The sequence below is a fragment of the Pollachius pollachius genome, assembly GCF_949987615.1.
Source record: "Pollachius pollachius genome assembly, chromosome: 3".
Classification (NCBI taxonomy): Eukaryota; Metazoa; Chordata; class Actinopteri; order Gadiformes; family Gadidae; genus Pollachius; species Pollachius pollachius.
In genome coordinates this window covers 31,476,575-31,496,966 of record NC_136936.1, presented here as the reverse complement: position 1 = coordinate 31,496,966, position 20,392 = coordinate 31,476,575, and positions in this window count along the sequence as shown.

The window sequence follows — 20,392 nt, the reverse complement described above, 5'->3', positions numbered from 1 at the left end:
AGGTGGGAGGTGGAGTAGATCTACGTAGGGGGAGAAGGTTAAGAGAAGGTGAATCAGGACCAGAGGCTACAGCAAGCTACTCAGTCATTACACACAGATGAAGCAATTGGAGTCTCTCTTTTTACTGGCTCCAGTCCATCACAGACTTTCATCAAGAGGACTCACGGTTTGCCCTCATTTCAGAGCAGAGTCCCTCCAGATAAAGTCTGCATTTGAATAAGAAACCTATTGTTAAGAGACACTACGGCATGCTGGGCCCCAGGCCCTCTATGGTGTTCTGTTGGTACGCTCATCAGAAGAACTGCTGCCACCCATACAGAGAGAACAATGGACCGCCCTCAGCAGAGGTCAAGAGACGTCCATGAGATCGGTGCTGGTCGGTGGTCCTGGCCCTTCAGAGGTCAGAGGGTACACTGGTACATAGGGAAATATGGAGTATGGGGCCAGATGGGGGGAGGGGAGCAGACAGTGAGAGAGAGAAGGAGATACACAGTCTGACAGAAAGACAGAAGGACACGCTGATGAAGAGACGAATGGACAAGTAGGGGCGGAGAGCAGACGAGTGGACAGAGAGACAGACGAAAGGACAGATAGAGAGACAGCCAGAAGGACAGACAGAGAGACAGACAGAGGGACAGATAGACAAACTGCCAGACAAAGGGGCGGAGAGCAGACAGACAGACAGACAGAGAGACAGACAAAGTAACAGACAGACAGAGAGACAGACAAAGAGACAGACAGAGAGACAGACAGAGGTGACAGAGAGACAGACTGAGAGACACACTGAGAGCAGGCAAGTGGACAGAGAGAAAGACAGACAGACAGACAGACAGACAGACAGACAGACATAGTGACGGAATAACAGACAGACAGACAGACAGACAGACAGACAGACAGACAGACAGACAGACATAGTGACGGAATGACAGAGAGACAGACAGACTATCTGCCTCCGTGAGTAGGAGGAGGCCAGGAGGGCAGAGGTCAGGTCAACCGGAAGTGAGGCCCGAGGGAGGCCGTAGGAGGGAGAGTTAGTGGAAAGCACACAAATGCACAGGCACGTGCAAGCACACACACCCACACGCAAACACAAATACACTCACACACACACACGCCAACACACACACACACACACACACACACACACACACACAAACACAAACACCACCACTAATTATTTCTTAAACTGTACATGCAGCAAATTAGGTAGCAAACTGACGTTTTCTTAGACATGCTCAACCGTGAAAGATGTCATACCAGTATTTGTTTTTCCAATTTGTATTTAGTAGGTTTAATATTGACCCACTTTGAACAATGGCTAGAATCACATGACCAAACCACAAATAAGGATCAACTTAAGAAGTTCAGCTCACATTACAGCATTAACACACCATAAACCTCCCCATACCATCCTCAGCAGAGCCCTTTGAAGGACCACAGAGCACTCTAAACCCAGATGGGCCTGTTTACACGCTGAAACATTCCAGTTGCTGTTTGGTAAAATGTCTGTGTCAATAAAATCAATTCACTTTGAGGCGTGAGAATCTTTAGGCAGCAGGAGCACTTAGCTGGGGCTAAAACTAAGAAACACACACACACACCCACACACACACACACACACAGACACACACACACAAACACATACACATACACACACACACACGCGCAAGCAAGCTAATCACAAGCAGGCATGCACACACGCACACAAGCAAACACACACACAGGCACACATACATACACACGCATGCAAGCCAGTCGCACGCAGGCATGCACACACATACATACACACACAGGTCTGGTGGGGTCCCAGAGGTCTCATCTGTTAGGTGGAGCAACTACACCTACATGGTGTGGATGTGTTTTGGGGCAGAGGGTGGAGGCCAAGGTAATTTAGGACATCACCCCCCATGGCTCTGCTCCCTGAGTCCATGAGGAGAGGAATGTGTTGTGGGTGCCTGTGTCATCAGGCCCTTCTCGCTCTGGGTGAAGGTGGAGCCCATGAAGGAGGTGCCTTCATGTTGCCTGGGCTCCATTCCTGGTGGTCTCCAGGCTGTGTATGTTGAAATCATGCACACAAAGAAAGGGAGAGGATGTAACCTCCACTACTGGAAACCACGCATTCCCGTTTCTAGAGGTCATAAGTACGTTTTAATGAGACAGAAGTGAGCGTATCAATGGCAGAACACTCAGCAGCTCACAGTGTGATGTCACCCTGACATCACACTGTGATGATACAACAGCAGCGGGCAGGTGACCCTGAGTCAGCCATATAATAGAATGGAATGGAACTTTCACTTGTTTTCATAAAATAAATTACCGAAATTACTTTATTAGCAAATATATATTATATATATAATTTATTTTATATCTTATTTACCACTTATTTCCTTTACTTGTTTTCCCACAGTTTTGGTTTATCTGTCTATGTTTGTATGTTCTATACAATTATTAAACCTCATTACTTATTTAAGCAAGTACCTTTGTCAGAAGAAGGACAATATATGGCTGTCTGTACAGTAAGGATGTTCATAGAACCAAGTGCCAAGCACTAACGGTCTCTATGTTAACCCATTCCCGTATACAACACAGATAGCTAGGATAAGATGCTAAACAACTAAGTATAATAACTAAATACAACATAAAATAAGTGTGCAGGAAGTGTGTGCGTGTTACACACAGAGACACCCCTCACACCATGCCTCGGAGCTCTGGCCTTTAGTGATACACTCTTAAACACTCCTCACACCACGCCTCTGAGCTCTAGCCTTTAGTGTTACATCACCTTTAGTGTGACACCGAGAACATTGTATTGCACGCACAGCAAGACCGTGCAATGCATAAATAGGTGATCGGAATAAAGTAGCAATGTAATTGTGTGTAAGAGCATTTAAAATCGATATTAAAATAACCAACGTGGTACAAATACAAAGAAAATAAATCTATTCACGGGCGCAGCCATTTATGTTGTTGAGTCATACGGTCGGCCTCACTGAACTCGCTCTACTTTCAGAAGAGCGAGTGGGTCTGACCAAAAGGGGGTGTTCCTCCGTGAAATGCCGCAAGCAAGCTGGGATATTTACAACTTACGACTAGCACATACCGGCGTACCATGCAAATGGGTTACACCATTACATCACCTTTAGTGTTACACACCAAGATGCTCCTCAGACCACGCCTGGCTCTGGGCCTCGGTTACATCGCTTTTCAAATGCGACGTGTTCCATTGCATTGGACTAATTAGGATTACTTTAAATATATAGGACAGGGGTTCAAGGTCTTACGCCCTATTTCATTAGCTGATACATTAGGCTTACCTCGATATCACACACAGTAATTGCGTCTGCACTTTCAAGTGGCCTATGGGGAGAGGTTCCTCGGCTGGTATTAGGAGGCGGTGGTGAACCAGGACTCCCAGTCTAATGCAGCGTAATAAGTGGGAGATAGTGGAGAATAGCATGCTGAATTTGCTGGCCATTATTACAGGGCAGCACATTAGGATTTTAAATTGGCTTCGCTTCTCTCTCTCGGCTATATTTATTCCTTCTTTCCTGACAGAAACGATGAAAAAACTTGTCTGCGAGGTCTAAGTCAGAGCCGTGGATCTGAAGCTTCTAAAGTCATTGTGCATGACCAATCAGAACCGGAGGGGCCCACGGACTTGTAAAGGACCAATTTTCCATCAACTTAAGGAGTGAGCAGGGATTGTGGCGATAGGACTGGTCTGGGATCCAGGGCAGGGAACCAGCTCACACCGGGCTGGTTCCCTGGTCTGTGCTCTGTGATCCAGGGCAGGGAACCAGCTTACACCGGGCTGGTTCCCTGGTCTGTGCTCTGTGATCCAGGGCAGGGAACCAGCTCACACCGGGCTGGTTCCCTGGTCTGGGGTCTGGGATCCAGGGCAGGGAACCAGCTCACACCGGGCTGGTTCCCTGGTCTGGGGTCTGGGATCCAGGGCAGGGAACCAGCTCACACCGGGCTGGTTCCCTGGTCTGGGGTCTGGGATCCAGGGCAGGGAACCACACCGGGCTGGTTCCCTGGTCTGGGCTCTGGGATCCAGGGCAGGGTACCACACCGGGCTGGACGGGAGGCCGCCTGCTGGCAGGACCGTCTTCACCACCTTCCATTGGATCTGCCTTTTCTTGTAAAGTGTGGCAGCTTTAAAAAAGCCTAACCACCAACGACGACTGTTATTTAGTTATTTATGAAGCATAAAGAGAGCTTCTCTTCATGCATTATTCCAGCGCTTATTAAAGCGATATGAGTTTGGAGAGGATAGCAGTTCTGGTGCTGGAGGGATTGGAGCTGTGTTTTGAACTTTTTGCCCGCGGGCAGAGCAGAGGAAGAAACCATGTTTTATGTTATGGACTGGATATTACCCTGCAATATTACCAACTGCATTTGAACCACGTGAAACCCAATCAGCATCATCAATGCTTCCTATTTGAGTGTGTGCGGTTGATCTCTGACCTCTCACATCAGACATGGTGCTCTCCACCACCTTGACCCCCCAGTAGTCATCACAGAGCAGAGGACGGCCGGAGGGGGCACCATTGATGCCAATCAATGGTGCCCCCTCCAGCAGTAGTCTCTCTCTCTCTCTCTCTCTCTCTCTCTCTCTCTCTCTCTCTCTCTCTCTCTCTCTCTCTCGTCCCTTTTCTTTTGTTTCCCCTCCTTGCTTGACCTGCTTGCTTTCTGTTGTCTGGTTATCATGGTTTTCAAGTGTGTGTGTGTGTGTGTGTGTGTGTGTGTGTGTGTGTGTGTGTGTGTGTGTGTGTGTGATGTGTGTGGGTGTGTGTGTGTGTGTGTGTGTATGTGTGTGTGTGTGTGTGTGTGTGTGTGTGTGTGTGTGTGTGTGTGTGTGTGTGTGTGTGTGTGTGTGGGTGTGTGTGGGTGTGAATGAGCCTGGGTTCATGTCGCTGGATCTCAGCCCCACTCCAGATGTCAGCGGAGACGCAGGGAGGGAGGGAGGGTGGGTGGGAAAGTGGGGGTGTTGGGGGCTGCAGATGACAATCATTCCTGCTTGAAGATGACAGGAAGAGAGAGCGAACGAGGGAGAGAAAGAGAGAAAGAAAGAGGGAGGGAGAGAGAATGAGAGAGAGAGAGAGCGAGAGAGACCAAGAGAGAGATAGAATGAGAGAGAACGAGAGAGAGAGAGAGAGAGAGAGAGAGAGGGAGAGAGAGAGACACAGAGAGAGACAGAGAATGAGAGAGACAGAGAACGAGGGAGAGAAAATGAGAGCGAGCGAGAGAATTAGAGAGAAAGAGAGAGAGCGAGCGACAGAGAGCGACAGAGAGTGACAGAGAGCGACAGAGAGCGACAGAGAGCGACAGAGAGCGACAGAGGCAGGGTTTGGAGAGGAAGATTAGTGTGGGGGAAATAAAAGATGAAAGAGATGAAGGGGTGTGATGTGAACGAGACGGAAGCAAAGAGGGGGAGGGAGGAAGAGTGGATCAGAGGAGCCGTGAAGAGGAAATATTGAAAGAATCTCCAGTCTCTCCAACAGTGACATCACTGAGTCCAGACTCCTTGAGGGGAAGGGATGTCTTTACTTAGAAAAATGACACAAAGTGAGATCATTCCAGTAGCTCTCTCTCACACATTTAACCCATCACTGTTCCAGCGAGAGAGGAGGCAGGGGCTTGGATTGTTGTCTTGAACTGATCTGGTAAAAGGTTTGCCTGTCATTGTGAAAACCCTTGGTTGGTGGTTGATTAGAGATGCTCTCTTCCAGTCCTCGAGTAGGAGTGAGCAACGATGCAGCTATCGGATTCAGTTTGTTCATGATGAATTGTTTCTGGCTCGAAATAAAGCATTTTCTGAGACAAAGACAGATGACAAAGCAGGTAGAATTATTCAACCAATAGAATCAGTGGATATTATATTTATTCAGAAAATATCCATTATATGTACCTTTCAACTTTATTCAACAACCCACCACAGGCACGTTTAAGGCACAACCCTGCCATCAATCCAGGTCAATATCCCCAGTGATTGAGACGCAGTGATGAACGACCGGTCGGCGGAGGGGGGCAGCCCCAGGTAGTTCCTGTGTCCCCCAGGGAAATGAGTGATGATCCAGCGGAGGGAGACAGAAGTAATCCCATTCCCCACCCATCCCACTCCTCAGCTGTCCATCCCCCCAGCCCCCCATAAATCACCCATACACCCAACCATCCAGGTGGAGGTTGAGGGTGGTGGAGGACGGTGGAGGTTGAGGGTGGTGGAGGGTGGTGGAGGTGGAGGTTGGTGAAGGTTGAGGGTGGTGGAGGTGGAGGTAGAGAGTGGAGGGTGGAGGTGGTGTAGTTGGAGGTGGAGGTTGGAGGGTGAAAATGGTGGAGATGGAGGTGGAGGGAGTGAAGGAGGGAAGGAGGGAAGAAGTGAAGGAGGGAAGGAGTGAAGGAGTGAAGGGGTGAAGGAGTGAAGGAAGGAGTGAAGGAATGAAGGAGTGAAGGAGTGAAGGGGTTAAGGAGTGTAGGAAGGAGTAAAGGAGTGAAGGAGTGAAGGGGTGAAGGGGTTAAGGAGTGTAGGAAGGAGTAAAGGAGTGAAGGAGTGAAGGGGTGAATGGGTGAAGAAGTGAAGGAGCAGAGGGAATGAAAAGGTTGTGTGGGGGAAAGATGGTAAATGGGAAGTCTGCCGCCCTGGGAAGCCCTTTCTCTGGCTCCAGACGGTACACACACACACACCCACACACCCACACACCCACACACACACACACACACACACACACACACACACACACACACACACACACACACACACACACACACACACACAACCACAAACACACGCACACACACAAACACACACACACACACACACACACACGCACACACACACACACACACACAAAGACAGCAAACACACAACAAACACACATACCGTTATGGCTTAACACCATGGTAAAAGCCCAGTTAAAAAACTGTGAACCTGTAAATGAGCTCATCAACAGACCAACAACTCAGGGAGACTGCTTTGTTAACATGCTTACTTTCACCAGCAGCACACCTATGTCCCATTAGGAGGAGAAGGTTAGAAGCTCAAAAACAACAATTATTCAGTAGGCTGAATACAGATTTTTTTCATTGCTTGAACACGTTTTGCAAAACTTGGCTCACTGTGTCAAAACTCAACACACAAGCAAATGAGACACAACACTGAGAAATATACCATTCACATATATGTCAAATCGAAACTCTTCTATGGAAACATAACAATCCTTTGTCAAAATGTCACGCTGATGACAAAATGATACACACTTGTATCGTATGAATACACTTTCAGATCAGCAGCAACACACTAGTCTACTTTATATAAAACACTGCAGTCTTTCATGTTCACTGTTTTTATTCAGTTCCACAGAAGGCACGTTTTCACAAAAATCAAAAAATCGAATACTCAATACTGTACATTGCTGTACGGTACTTTACAGTGCACTAAATTCAGTTTAAGCTAAAATAAAACAAAAATACACAACTGTACTGTAAACACAGAAAAACACAGCAATTGTGCGTGTGTGGTTCTTATGTATCCTCGCCTTGTGTACCGAATCCATCCATGGATTAACCTTACCTCAATGTCTCCGTAGGCCTGTTCCATTGCCTGCAGAAGAGGCATGAGGGCATGTGGTTGGTGGTCATATACACGCCATCATCAAGCCGGAAAAAAAAATCTATAGGGTTTAGAAATGGCGAGTATACGACTTCAAATAGTTTATGGTTGGTGTACCAGTTCCGGACCAAAACAGCGAGATGTAAACAAACATTATCCCAGACAACAACAAACCTGTGCTGCTCTGATCTGTCCTGTTCAGCTGCATCGTGAAGTGCATCTAGAAATGTGATGATATGTGGGGTATTGTAGGGACCTATTTTTGCATGATGGTGCAGTTACCCTCAAAGGCTTATGGAGGCCCACAATGATATATTTCCCCCGCGCTGCCCCGGGACGTGCTCAATTGCCCTTTGGCCTTTTTGTAGCTGGCTGCTAGGTGTTCAGTTTTGTGAGGAAGCGTTTTCAGGTGTGTATTTAAGTATTTTCAATTAACCAATGTAGTTTGTATTTTGAATAGATGTGTTTTTCCAATGGTACATTAAGATTTCAATTTTGAATTACAGTTTTTTTCAATTGCCCAACCACATGCCCGCATGCCTCTTCTGCAGGCGATGGAACAGGCCTGCGGAGACATTGAGGTAAGGTCAATCCATGGATGGATTCGGCACACAAGGCATAAGCCCACCCACGCACAATTGCCGTTATATTTTAGCTTAAACTGAATTTACTGAACTGCAAAGTACTGTACTGCAATGTACAGTATTGAGTATTCGATTTTTTGGTTGTTGTGAAAACATGCCTTCTGTGGAACTGAATAAAAACAGTGAATATGGAAGACTGCAGTGTTTTATATAAAGTAGACTAGTGTGTTGCTCCTTATCTGAAAGTGTATTCATATGATACAAGTGTGTATCATTTTGTCATCAGAGTGAGATTTTGACAAAGGATTGTTAGGTTTCGATAGAAGAGTTTCAATTTGACATAGATGTGAATGGTATATTTCTCATTGCAATACAATACTTTACAGTTCAGTAAATTAAGTTTAAGCTCCAATATAACAGAAATTAACCAAAAATACACAACTGTACTGTACATAAACACAGAAAAACATGGCAATTGTGGGTGGGCTTATGGATCCTCGCCTTGTGTGCCGAATCCATTCATGGATTGACCTTACCTCAATGTCTCTGCAGTCCTGTTCCATTGCCTGCAGAAGAGGCATGCGGGCATGTGGTTGGCGGTCATGTACTTCATCCTCAAGCCGAAAAAAAACCTTCTATAGGGTTTAGAAATGGCGAGTATACGACTTCAAATTGTTTATGGTTGGTGTACCAGTTCCGGACCCAAACAGCCCGATTGAAACAAACATTATCCCAGACAAACAAACCTGGGCTGCTCTGATCTGTCCTGTTCAGATGCATCATTACAGTTTTTTTCAATTGCTTGAACACATTTCGCAAAACTTGGCTCACTGTGTCAAAACTCAACACACAAGCAAATAAGACACAACACTGAGAAATATACCATTCACATCTATGTCAAATTGAAACTTCTATCGAAACCTAACAATCCTTTGTCAAAATGTCATTCTGATGACAAAATGATACACACTTGTATCACATGAATACACTTTCAGATCAGTAGCAACACACTAGTCTACTTTATATAAAACACTGCAGTCTTCCATATTCACTGTTTTTATTCAGTTCCACAGAGGGCACGTTTTCACAACAACCAAAAAATCGAATACTCAATACTGTACATTGCAATACAGTACTTTACAGTTCAATAAATTCAGTTTAAGCTAAAATATAACAAACATTTACCAAAATACACAACAGTACTGTACATAAACACAGAATAACGCAGCAATTGTGCGTGGGTGGGCTTATGGATCCTCGAATTGTGTTCCGAATCCATCCATGGATTGACCTTACCTCAATGTCTCCGCAGGCCTGTTCCAATGCCTGCAGAAGAGGCATACGGGCATGTGGTTGGCGGTCATATACACTGCATCCTCAAGCCGAAAAAAAACCTTCTTGTAGTAATGGCGAGTATACGACTTCAAATTGTTTATGGTTGGTGTACCAGTTCCAGACCCAAACAGCCCGATGGAAATTAACATTATCCCAGACAACAACAAACCTGGGCTGCTCTGATCTGTCCTGTTCAACTGCATCTTGAAGTGCATCTAGAAGTGTGATAATATGTTGGGTATTGTAGGGACCTATTTTTGCATAATGGTGCAGTTACCCTCAAAGGCTTATGGCGGCACACAATGATATATTTCCCCTGCTGCCCCGGGACGTGCACAATTGCCCTTTGGCCTTTTTGTAGCTGGCTGATAGGTGTTCAGTTTTGTAAGTAAGTGCTTTTTAGGTGTGTATTTAAGTATCTTCAATTACCCAATGTGTTTAGTATTTTGAATAGATGTGTTTTCCCAATGATATACTGAGATGTCCTTTTTGAACTAAGTATCTTAAGTTTGAAATAGTGTGTAGTGTGCAGGAGCAAGTGTGTTGCCGAAAGGAGCAAGTGTGTTGCACAATTGCAACTAAAGTGCAAAGCAGCGCTTTTGTTTGAGGAATGGTTACATGTGTTTAAGGTATAGTCACAAAAACTTCAAGTTGTGTTACTTTGGTCTAAGCATGTGTCACTCTATAGTGTTCAAGCAATTGAAAAAAACTGTAAGCAACACCAACCTCATACTGCAAACACAGAGAGGACTCCAAAGACTCCTCAATGACATCCCCTCATATCTGTTCCCTTTGGAATGGCAGCTTTGCCCTCATTTAACCTGCTCTTCGGTGCTATATGTTACCCAGAATCCCATCAGTTAAGTTAATGGGGCCAAAGAATGGCCCTTGCCCAACAACCTGCCTAAGATCATTCCTGCTCGCTGGCTCCTTTGAAGCAGCAAGGTTCCATCACAGAGGACTTTAATGACTGCTAATCTTACCTTTTATTACCTTATCCAGCGCTGCTCTGCCCCCCGCAAGGAATGCACTAAGCACTCGAGACATTATGTGAGTGTGTGTGTGTGTGTGAGTGTGTGTGTGTGTGTGTGTGTGTGTGTGTGTGTGTGTGTGTGTGTGTGTGTGTGTGTGTGTGTGTCTATGGGGGGGATTCAGGGTGTGATGAGAGATGGATAGAGAAAGTGTGTATGTGTGATAGTGTGTGTGTGTGTGTGTCTGTATGTGTTTTATTGTACTGCTTGCTTAGTCTTTGACCAGCTGCTGCAGAGACAAATGAATGTGTATTAGCATTAGAGTGCTAGTGTGTTGCAGCTCGCACAGCACCCCCCACACACACACGCACACAAACAAACACACACACACACACATACACACAAATCACACATACTCACACACACACACACACATGCACACACACACGCACGCACACACACACACACACACACACACACACACACACTTGACATTCCTGATGAAGCGTGACAGTGTGATGAGATAACATGAAGGAAGAAAAAAAGCAATAGATGAAAGGATAAGAGAGAACGCTTTAAAAAGCACAGCCTTGCTGGACATTTTAATAAATACAATTAAAACGGCCCACACAACTATTTCCTTGTGATTCATGAAACTTTTAATTGCTTTTAGAAGCAGACGAGGCTTTAGTGGACCTCATTCAGCGAGTCCCTTTGTGTCAGGTGGTGTGGGTACTGCCAAGGGAGCTATTAAGAACCGGTAGACCACAGGAAGTGATGAGGGACTTCCTGTGACAAATACCTCAAAAAAGATATTAAATATCGCAGCAGATGGGATGAGAGCGGCCTCTTCACAGACATGCACAAAAGGTTACATAACAAGCAGTTTTTCAGATGACTGATACAAATCGATACCCAGAACCGATATGTACTGCAGCAGCATGGAACCGTCGGGGTATGGGAACATTTACAATTAGCGCATTTTGCTGACGGTTTTATCCAAAGCGACGTGCTACAATTCATTCACACATTCACAAGGAATGCGAATCGACCACGCAAGGCGACACACAGACCTTCAGGGGGAGTAAGGGCTGTGTGTTCTTGCTCAGGGACACTTCAACACCCAGCTAGGAGGGGTCGGGGATCGAACTAGCAACCTTCCGGTTACCAGCCCACCTGGTCTACCTTCTGAGCTACTGCTGCCCTTTGGCACGCGTGCCATTAGTTAACTAAAAGTCATTGGGACAAATAAGCAACAGGTAAAGACTGGCCTTCAGAGTAAGTGTTAGTCGCAGAGAGAGAAAGAGACAGAGCGTAAGAGAGATATGTTCAATCAGAGAAGCTATGTGTTTGGCAGAAGCCCGTTTGTGTTTAGACGACGTATGACCGTGAGAATGTCACCATCGGACGCCCCAGAAGTTTCCATTGGGTGGAGGCTACGTCAGCACTGGAGGTCGGGGCTGCTCGCCTTCCACTGAGGGGTGGACTTTGGAGCAACGCAGAAAAGGACTGCAGTTGACAGAGGAGAAGGAATTAGAAATCTCTTTTTGGGGAAAGAAAATTGTCTGAGCTGAAAGAGGGAGAAAATAACCAGGCGGGCTGGAGAGGAAGGAGGATGGAGAGAGGAAGTGGAGATCCTTTATAAGGGCTTAGTGTTATCTTCTGAAGGCTGATATGGACTTCTGAAGATTTCCACACAAACACACTAATTTACCAACACACACACAAATAAACAAATGGCTATGTGACCACACAGACATTCACACAAATAGGTTTATTTCCAGCAAATAATAATCTCCTCAAAAACTGTATTCTGCGAAACTGTGTGTGTGTGGTTGTGTGTGCGCAAATGATATCTAGCAAATGACCACCAGCTGGGATACACATACAGAGGTGACAGCCTTGCAGGGAAGCCATCCGCCCTGCATCAGATTCAGGTCGCATTTTCCTCATGTTTATTAACCTGGACTGTTTAGCGGGCTTCATGTCTGCCTTTATACTCTCTCCCTCTCCCTCTCTCTCTCTCTCTCTCTCTCTCTCTCTCTCACTCTCTCTCTCTCTCTCTCTCGCTCTCTTCAGAAGGTTGTGATAACATGTGTATGCAGTTAAGGTGTCGTTTTTACAATGGGAGAAATACTAAATGAAAGGCAGGGAAAAGCCAGAAACGGCAATAAAACCCACACACACCCATGCACTGAAACAGATAAACAACTTCCCGCAATCATATAGGGCGCACACTGGCCAGCATATGTGCACTAGTTCTTTAAGTGCGTCTCAGTTTCCGCAAACTCGTATAATGCATAATCTTCTGACTGACAGAAAGAAAGGCAAACGGACAAACCGACCCACGTATGATACGTACACACACATTCTTAAGGACGGGGAGAGAGACGCGCAGACCCACAGACATGGAAACAGAGAGACAGACCGACAGGCAGGCAGACATGTTCCAAACTGACATGTGGGCGACTGATGTGCAACTTCCTCTGGACAGATTGCCCCAAACAGGAAGCTCTCCGGAACACGGTCTGCTGCTGCAGCAGGCGGAGCGCTGCCATCAAACATGTACCCAGCCAGGGTCTCTCCCATGAGGTCCTCAGGGTCCGGGCCCAGGCTGGTCTCTGACACCCAGGAAGAGCCCTGCAAGATGTGCATGCAGCACACACTGACAACATAACACACCCACACACACACACTGAGAATATCGCACACACACACACACACACACACACAGTGACATGCACGCACACACAGTCTTGCACACAGGCAGACTCACACACAAACCAAAATTGTGTGCCTGATGAAACTTATAGCCCCCCCCCACTCCCCAATCCTGAGACGTAAAATTGGTGTTAGGTTTCCATTCCCCATCTCAACTGTCTCTTTGATAGTGATGTGAAACAAAATTCCATTTATTTTCACACGCCTCAATACTCCTTCACTTGTATATATCTATCTATCTATATATATGCATACATATATGTGACAAATACCACATACATACACACACAAACCCTAGTGGTTTTATATATATACATATATATATAAAACCACTTTATCTACTCAGAGCTGATGTTAGCAACAGATTGAAGTCAGTGAAGAAGACTCAGGCCTTCCCACCATCCCATCGAGGGTTCCTCCATTAGCTGAGTACAGCAGAAGAAGAGAATAACAAGTAGAGCCTCCTCAACCAGAGCACGGCCTCTTCAGGGGCATGGAAACATCCTCGACTCAAGGCCCAGTCCCCCTGGGGGTCCCGGGTAGGACCTGAATGTCTACCCCCATCCCCCCCCCCCAACTGTAATGAAAGCAGTAAATCGCGGCGGTGGCAGGACACACACGCAGGAAGGGGACCTCGCTTATTAAAGCCACCAGCCAATTTTAAAACTCCAATAATAAAGTTAATATATATATTTTATCAGACTTTCTCAGCTCCACATCACGGGACACCCCGGCTCGAAATGAAATATCAGCGATAAAATCCCATGAAACCCAGAGAACGTAACATACAGACGCTGAGCCTTTTCCTGGTGCTTTATTCTCCAATGTACCAGGGTGGTTTACCGCAGACATGCATGCAACAGACCCCCAAACCTGCAGACACACGCCCAGCGGACCCCCAAACCAAACCCTGCAGACACACACCCGGCGGACCCCCAAACCCCGCAGACTCACGCCCACCGGACCTCCAAACCAAACCCTGCAGACACACGCCCAGCGGACCCCAAAACCCTGCAGCGCCCGTCTGCGTCATCAGGAGCCCAACTGAGGCCTGACTGCTTTAAACCCGGCCAGTAGAACGCTTTCGTCCCGTTCCCATCAGCCCTGGTCTGGTCTGTGTGGGTTTCTCATGGAATCTGCCCCCCCCACATCCCCTCACACCCCAGTACACCCAGGACTGCGTCCACACCGTCTTCACACTGTGTTCGCACCGTGTTCACACCGTGTTCACACCATGTCCGCAGCGTGCCCGCAGCGTGTTCATAACGTGTGGGTGGTGGTGGTGGTGTAGTGGTGATGGTGGTGGTGGTGGTGGATTGGTGTTGGTGGTGGTATAGTGGTGGTGGTATAGTGGTATAGTGGTGGTGGTATAGTGGTGGTGGTGGTATAGTGGTGGTGATATAGTGGTATAGTGGTGGTGGTGGTAGTGGTGGTGGTGGTAGTGGTGGTGGTGGTAATGGTGGTGGTGTAGTGTTGGAGTTGTGTTAGTAGTTTAGTTGTGGTGGTGGTGGTGTTGATTTGGTGCTGGTGGTTTGGTGCTGGTGGTTTGGTGCTGGTTGTGGTGGTGCAGGAGGTGGTGATGGTGGTGGTGGTAGTGGTGGTGGTGTAGTGTTGGTGGTGTAGTGTTGTGTTAGTAGTGTAGTTGTGGTGGTGGTGGTGTTGATTTGGTGCTGGTGGTTTGGTGCTGGTGGTTTGGTGCTGGTTGTGGTGGTGCAGGAGGTGGTGGTGGTGGTAGGGGTGGTGGTGTAGTTGTGGGGGTGGAGGTCAGGGGAGAGGAGTGAATGGTAAGCACTAGAGATGGCCATGAGAGGAGAATATTAGAGTTGTATTGTTGAGGAGGAGTTCTCCCCTGTTGTCATTGAACAGTGAAGATATGGAGACACTGAAAAGGTGATCAACCAATAAGTAGGATGATGAATCGTCACCTGATTCTGATTAACAGTGTAAAGCATGGTGGTTCCAAAATCAATTAAAAACATAATTTTTGTATCGATTCTAATTTTTGCTTCGATTATAATCATTGGTCATTCGTCTTAAGTTAGATAAGTGGAAGGAAGAGCTGAGTTTTTTCACAGTCTGAGAGGCACAAAGGAGACAGTTTGTCAAGTAAACAGACCATTACTAATTTGCCCAAATTGTGTAAGTGATGAATAAACATAAATTGTTATTCATAAATATTAATCCATGGTTGTGAGTACGGAGACCATAGCATTTGACAGTGTTGAATGAGCCTGGCCTACTCTTCTAGAGATGTCTGCAACCACTCAGGGGACGATCCATCCTGATGTCACACACACACACACACACACACGCTCACACTCACAAACGCGCACACACACATACACACATAAACCCCCAGATACATACACTCACACACAAAACCCACTCATATTTATATGCACATGCAGACAAGAGCATATATACACATCCACACACACACACACACACACACACACACAGATTCACCAAGCTGCACACACACACATACACACACACACATGCAAACTGTGTGTATGGCAAAGTCATTGTGAAAGACCAGTCTCCAGGTCCCTGTTGCCATGACAACTGTCAAAAAAGGGAGCCATAAAATAATCAGCCGCTGTAATCGTAGTCACGTAAGCGCCAGCGCCGGAGGAGACCTGATTCAGATCTCTGGCCTCCGACCCTCAGTGTCATCTGAGATTACAATCAGCAGTACGTCAACACTCTTCTGACTCCTCCAGAATTTAGAATCCAACCAACAAACATTACATCGGCACAAGGCTCAGGTTTAAGAGTTGTTTGGTTCAGATAACAGGTGACCAAGAGGAGGTTTGGTGCTGCTGTAAAGGTCAGATTTGTAACAATACATCACACCCGGAACGAGACGTCACGCTCAGACCGGGACGTTACGCCCGGACCGAGACGTCACGCCCAGACCGGGACGTCACTGGACCGGGACGTCACTGGACCGGGACGTCACGCCCGGAACGAACGAGACGTCACACCCGGACCGGGACGTCACTGGACTGGGACATCACTAGACCGGGACGTCACGCCTCAGAGACCGGGACGCCTCAGATATCGGGACGCCTCGGAGACCGGGAGGCCTCTGAGGCCGCGCCTGATTCCCCCCAGGGTCTGGTCAGTTAGAAGATGCTCATCTCTAATCATGCAGATGACCACTTCAGGGCCGCCGGAGCGATGACCTGGTAGAGATGTTCAGAGCAGCAGCTCACAGAAGAACAGAAATGGTAACAAGAGTCAAGGCAAAAAAGTGATTGAAATAACAGTTTGAAAAGGCTGATAGGAAGACAAGAGGAGCAGGGTTAGACTGGAGGAATAATACCCCACACGACTGCAGACTGTGCTTTGCTGACAGTATATACTCATGACTTATCAAATACTCGCTGTTTGTTTTGAATCCTCGTTTCTAAAGTAGACTCGACTGTGTTTGGATCGGTACAGTAACCTTCCACCAAAGGTCAGTTCACACTGAGCCAGCAGCTTGTTTCAATGAGCCAGTGAGCGTTTAACAGCCACACCTCCATTACCTTCCACACAGCGTGGTTCACAGGCTTGTCTCTCCTCTATGAATAAGGCCACTGTTAGCCTGTTTGTCGGAGACTGCTGGTAGTAATCTAATGCCTCTCACAGCTCTGGCTGCAGCTCTTAATAACACCAATCCCAGGGCACCTATGGACATATGTCCACACACACACACATCCAGACACCCCCTCAAACACACGCACACAACCATACATTAACAAACATATACCCACACACCAACACCCACACACTCACATGCTTGAATAATTACTCACACATACATACATACAAATTAGCACGTACACACACACACACACACACATGCTTGTGTGATAAGCACGCACACACCTATACACACAGACACACACAGACACACTGCATAGAAAACGGACGTACAGAAGCAAACAAACAACCAAATAAATTGTTTGGTCAAGCACATTTTCTAACAACATGCTGTGCTGTGTTCTGGTTCTAATAACCAGAGTATGCAATACATGCACATGCCCATTGGACAGATACAGATGGATTTCTATGCATGCACACAAAGAGTTTTTCCTAGGAACCGATCTAGTTGAAAAAAACATCCTAATATGCAACATCTTCAAAGTTGGTATGGTGTGAGTTTGTGTGTCTTTCTTCTAGTGATGTAAACCTTAACTGTAGTTGTGCACCACGTCTATGTCAGCCCATCCTGTGTAGAATATAGAGGATCTATTCCGACCACTGTTTGGGATAAAGACCATGTTTACCATGTCACAATGTCAGCCCAGTGGACGCAAGAGCCACAAATAAAACAAATGCCAGATAATATTCTCAAAATATTTCTCACGCTGTATGAATAAGTTGAATAAAAGCCAAATGAACTAAGAGTTGTTTTCTGTGGCAGTATGTCTGTTATTGGTTCTGGATCTGCTTATCAAGGCCGCAGGCAAAGGCAGAACCAGGAGGAGTCCCCTAGCAGGGTGAGCCAACCAACACCCAATACCACGGGATCGGAATGGGCCCTTAATACCTTCATAAACACTTGCTACATATTTGCCAGTGTCCAGCTCTCCATCTCTCTATTGCTTAGTTTTTAGTAACCAAGACATAAACAGATAGCGAGAAAGAATAACAAGGAACTAATTACAGAAATGAGATGGAGAGAAAATGTATATTTAAATGGAAATAATCCACTTCCTGATCCATAAGTGTGCTTCCTGCTCTACTCATTCCAGTGCCAGGAAACACAAGGTCATGTATTTGTTAGCATCAGTAATGTCTACACAGCGTGTTGTGACGGGTCCTCAGTTCTACAGTATAAAGTGTGATAGCACAAGAGTCCTCAGTTCTACAGCATAAAGTTTGATATCAATAATATCACACGTCTGGTATTGCGATAGCTAAGAGCAAGCAAAAGTCGATCATCAAAGTCACAACTCTTCTCTGTTTTGGCACCGCAGTGGTGGAACGAGCTCCTGCCGAGGTAAGGACCGCAGAGTCGCTCACCAGCTACAGCAAAAGACTCACCTGTTCAGAGTTCACCTAGACTCTGCATAGCCACCCTCTCCCACCCCTCCTGCTTATTTTATATTGTACGTACTGACACTTAATGTACACACTTATTGAATGTCATATTTAGTTTTTGTACTTAGTTGCATAGCATCTTATCCTAGCTATCTTTGTTGTATACGCATGTACAGAAATGCATGTGAACATACATTTGGATTAGCATGTGGATGATAATTGATTGACGAACAGAAAGACAGACAAATAGATAGACGGACAGGCACACAGATATATATTTTAATAAACACTGTGTTGTGATTGGTCGAGAAATCCTTGATCCGGTTCTGCATTTCTGGATCAGATTACTTAATCTACAATTAGGGATAGATAGATGATAGCTAGATAGATAGATGGATGGATGGATGGATGGATGGATGGATGGATGGATGGATGGATGGATGGATAGATAGATAGATAGATAGATAGATAGATAGATAGATAGATAGATAGATAGATAGATAGATAGATAGATAGATAGATAGATAGATAGATAGATAGATAGATAGATAGATTTACAAAAATATGTCCTGATAAAAGTTCTGGAAACAGCAATTCCAAGCCTTGGATTTAATTCCCACAGCCATCTTACATTGCAGCCATTGTAACCTTAATAACATCGAGGAAAACGGCAAAAGCAACTGTAGACTGGAGGTGATGAATGGAGCGGTGATGAAGTGTGCAGTGGCCGGGTCATTACTCCTCTGACAGTGGACTGGCTGTTTGGCCAGTGCTGAGCGGGACTTTGGAGAGAAACCTAGGAAACACAACAACACAATAGTAAGGATGTGTGTACCTGGGGAGCGACCTAGGAAACACAACAACACAATAGTGAGGATGTCTGTACCTGGGGAGCGACCTAGGAAACACAACAACACAATAGTGAGGATGTGTGTTCCTGGGGAGCAACCTAGGAAAAACCACAACACAATAGTGAGGATGTGTGTACCTGGGGACCGACCAGCTGCAGCCAAGAAACAACCAGGACTGGTCCTCGCTCCTCGCTGTTTCATTGGAGTGTACAGCGAGAGAGAAACTATAGACCCAATCAAATGATACAAGATGGATGGATGACTGTTTTCATTCATAATGCCAGCATTTATTACACTTGGTTTATGTCGCAACATAACTAAATATTTTTTTGTTTCAGCTATTTGGAAATATAATTATCTCTATTTCATAAGAACTATATTATTCCAGCAGTTTTTTATGAGGTGGACAAGGGAAGAAGATATAAGAAAACTAGAATTGGTAACTTGTTGTAGCCAGAGCCAGCCAGACCAACGTTAAGCCCAGAAGGGGATGCTGGGACTGTGCACCGAGACAGTTCGCATGCTAAACAGACCGGATAATGTCTTTAAAAGACATCCCCTGCAGTTTATTTAAGTGTTTCTGCAGTCCCTGAATGGAGGACAAGATATGTGAAGGGCCCAGAGTGCAGAACACATCAAGAGACGGCGGCTACGACCCCAGTGATACAAAAACAGAGTGAGACGACGCGCTCCATCTTAGGAATGGGCCCAGTGCATGCCCACACACAAATATGAAGAGAGCACTCACATAATGCATGCACACACATACACACATGCACATTGTGTTTCCTAAACTCACCACAGACATATATAGAAATTTATAACTAGATCAATCCCTTCATACATGCTAGTACAGTAACAGAGTAGTGACAAATATGCATGTATGCACGCTCACATGCCTGTTACACATGCACACTCTCAGCCGCACCCACCATGATAGGAGCCACACCCACCATGATCGGACATACACCCACCATGATAGGACCCACACCAACCATGATAGGACCCACACCCACCATGATAGGACCCAAACCAACCCATGGCATGCATAAGCAGTAAAATGTTTACGGGGAGCAGAGGTGGTAGTTTGTAGGTGCCCTGAGGCCGGCTAATGTCAGAGTTAAGATAAACCCAAACTACAGGCTGCTCAGGAACACGCCCAGCTGACTTGGTCTGAAGAACTCCTCGCTCCGTCCTTCTTTTTCTTTGTCTTTATTACTTTCTTTCTATCTTTCTTTCACTTATTCTTCCCTTCTTACATTCACTCACACACGTTCACACCAACAG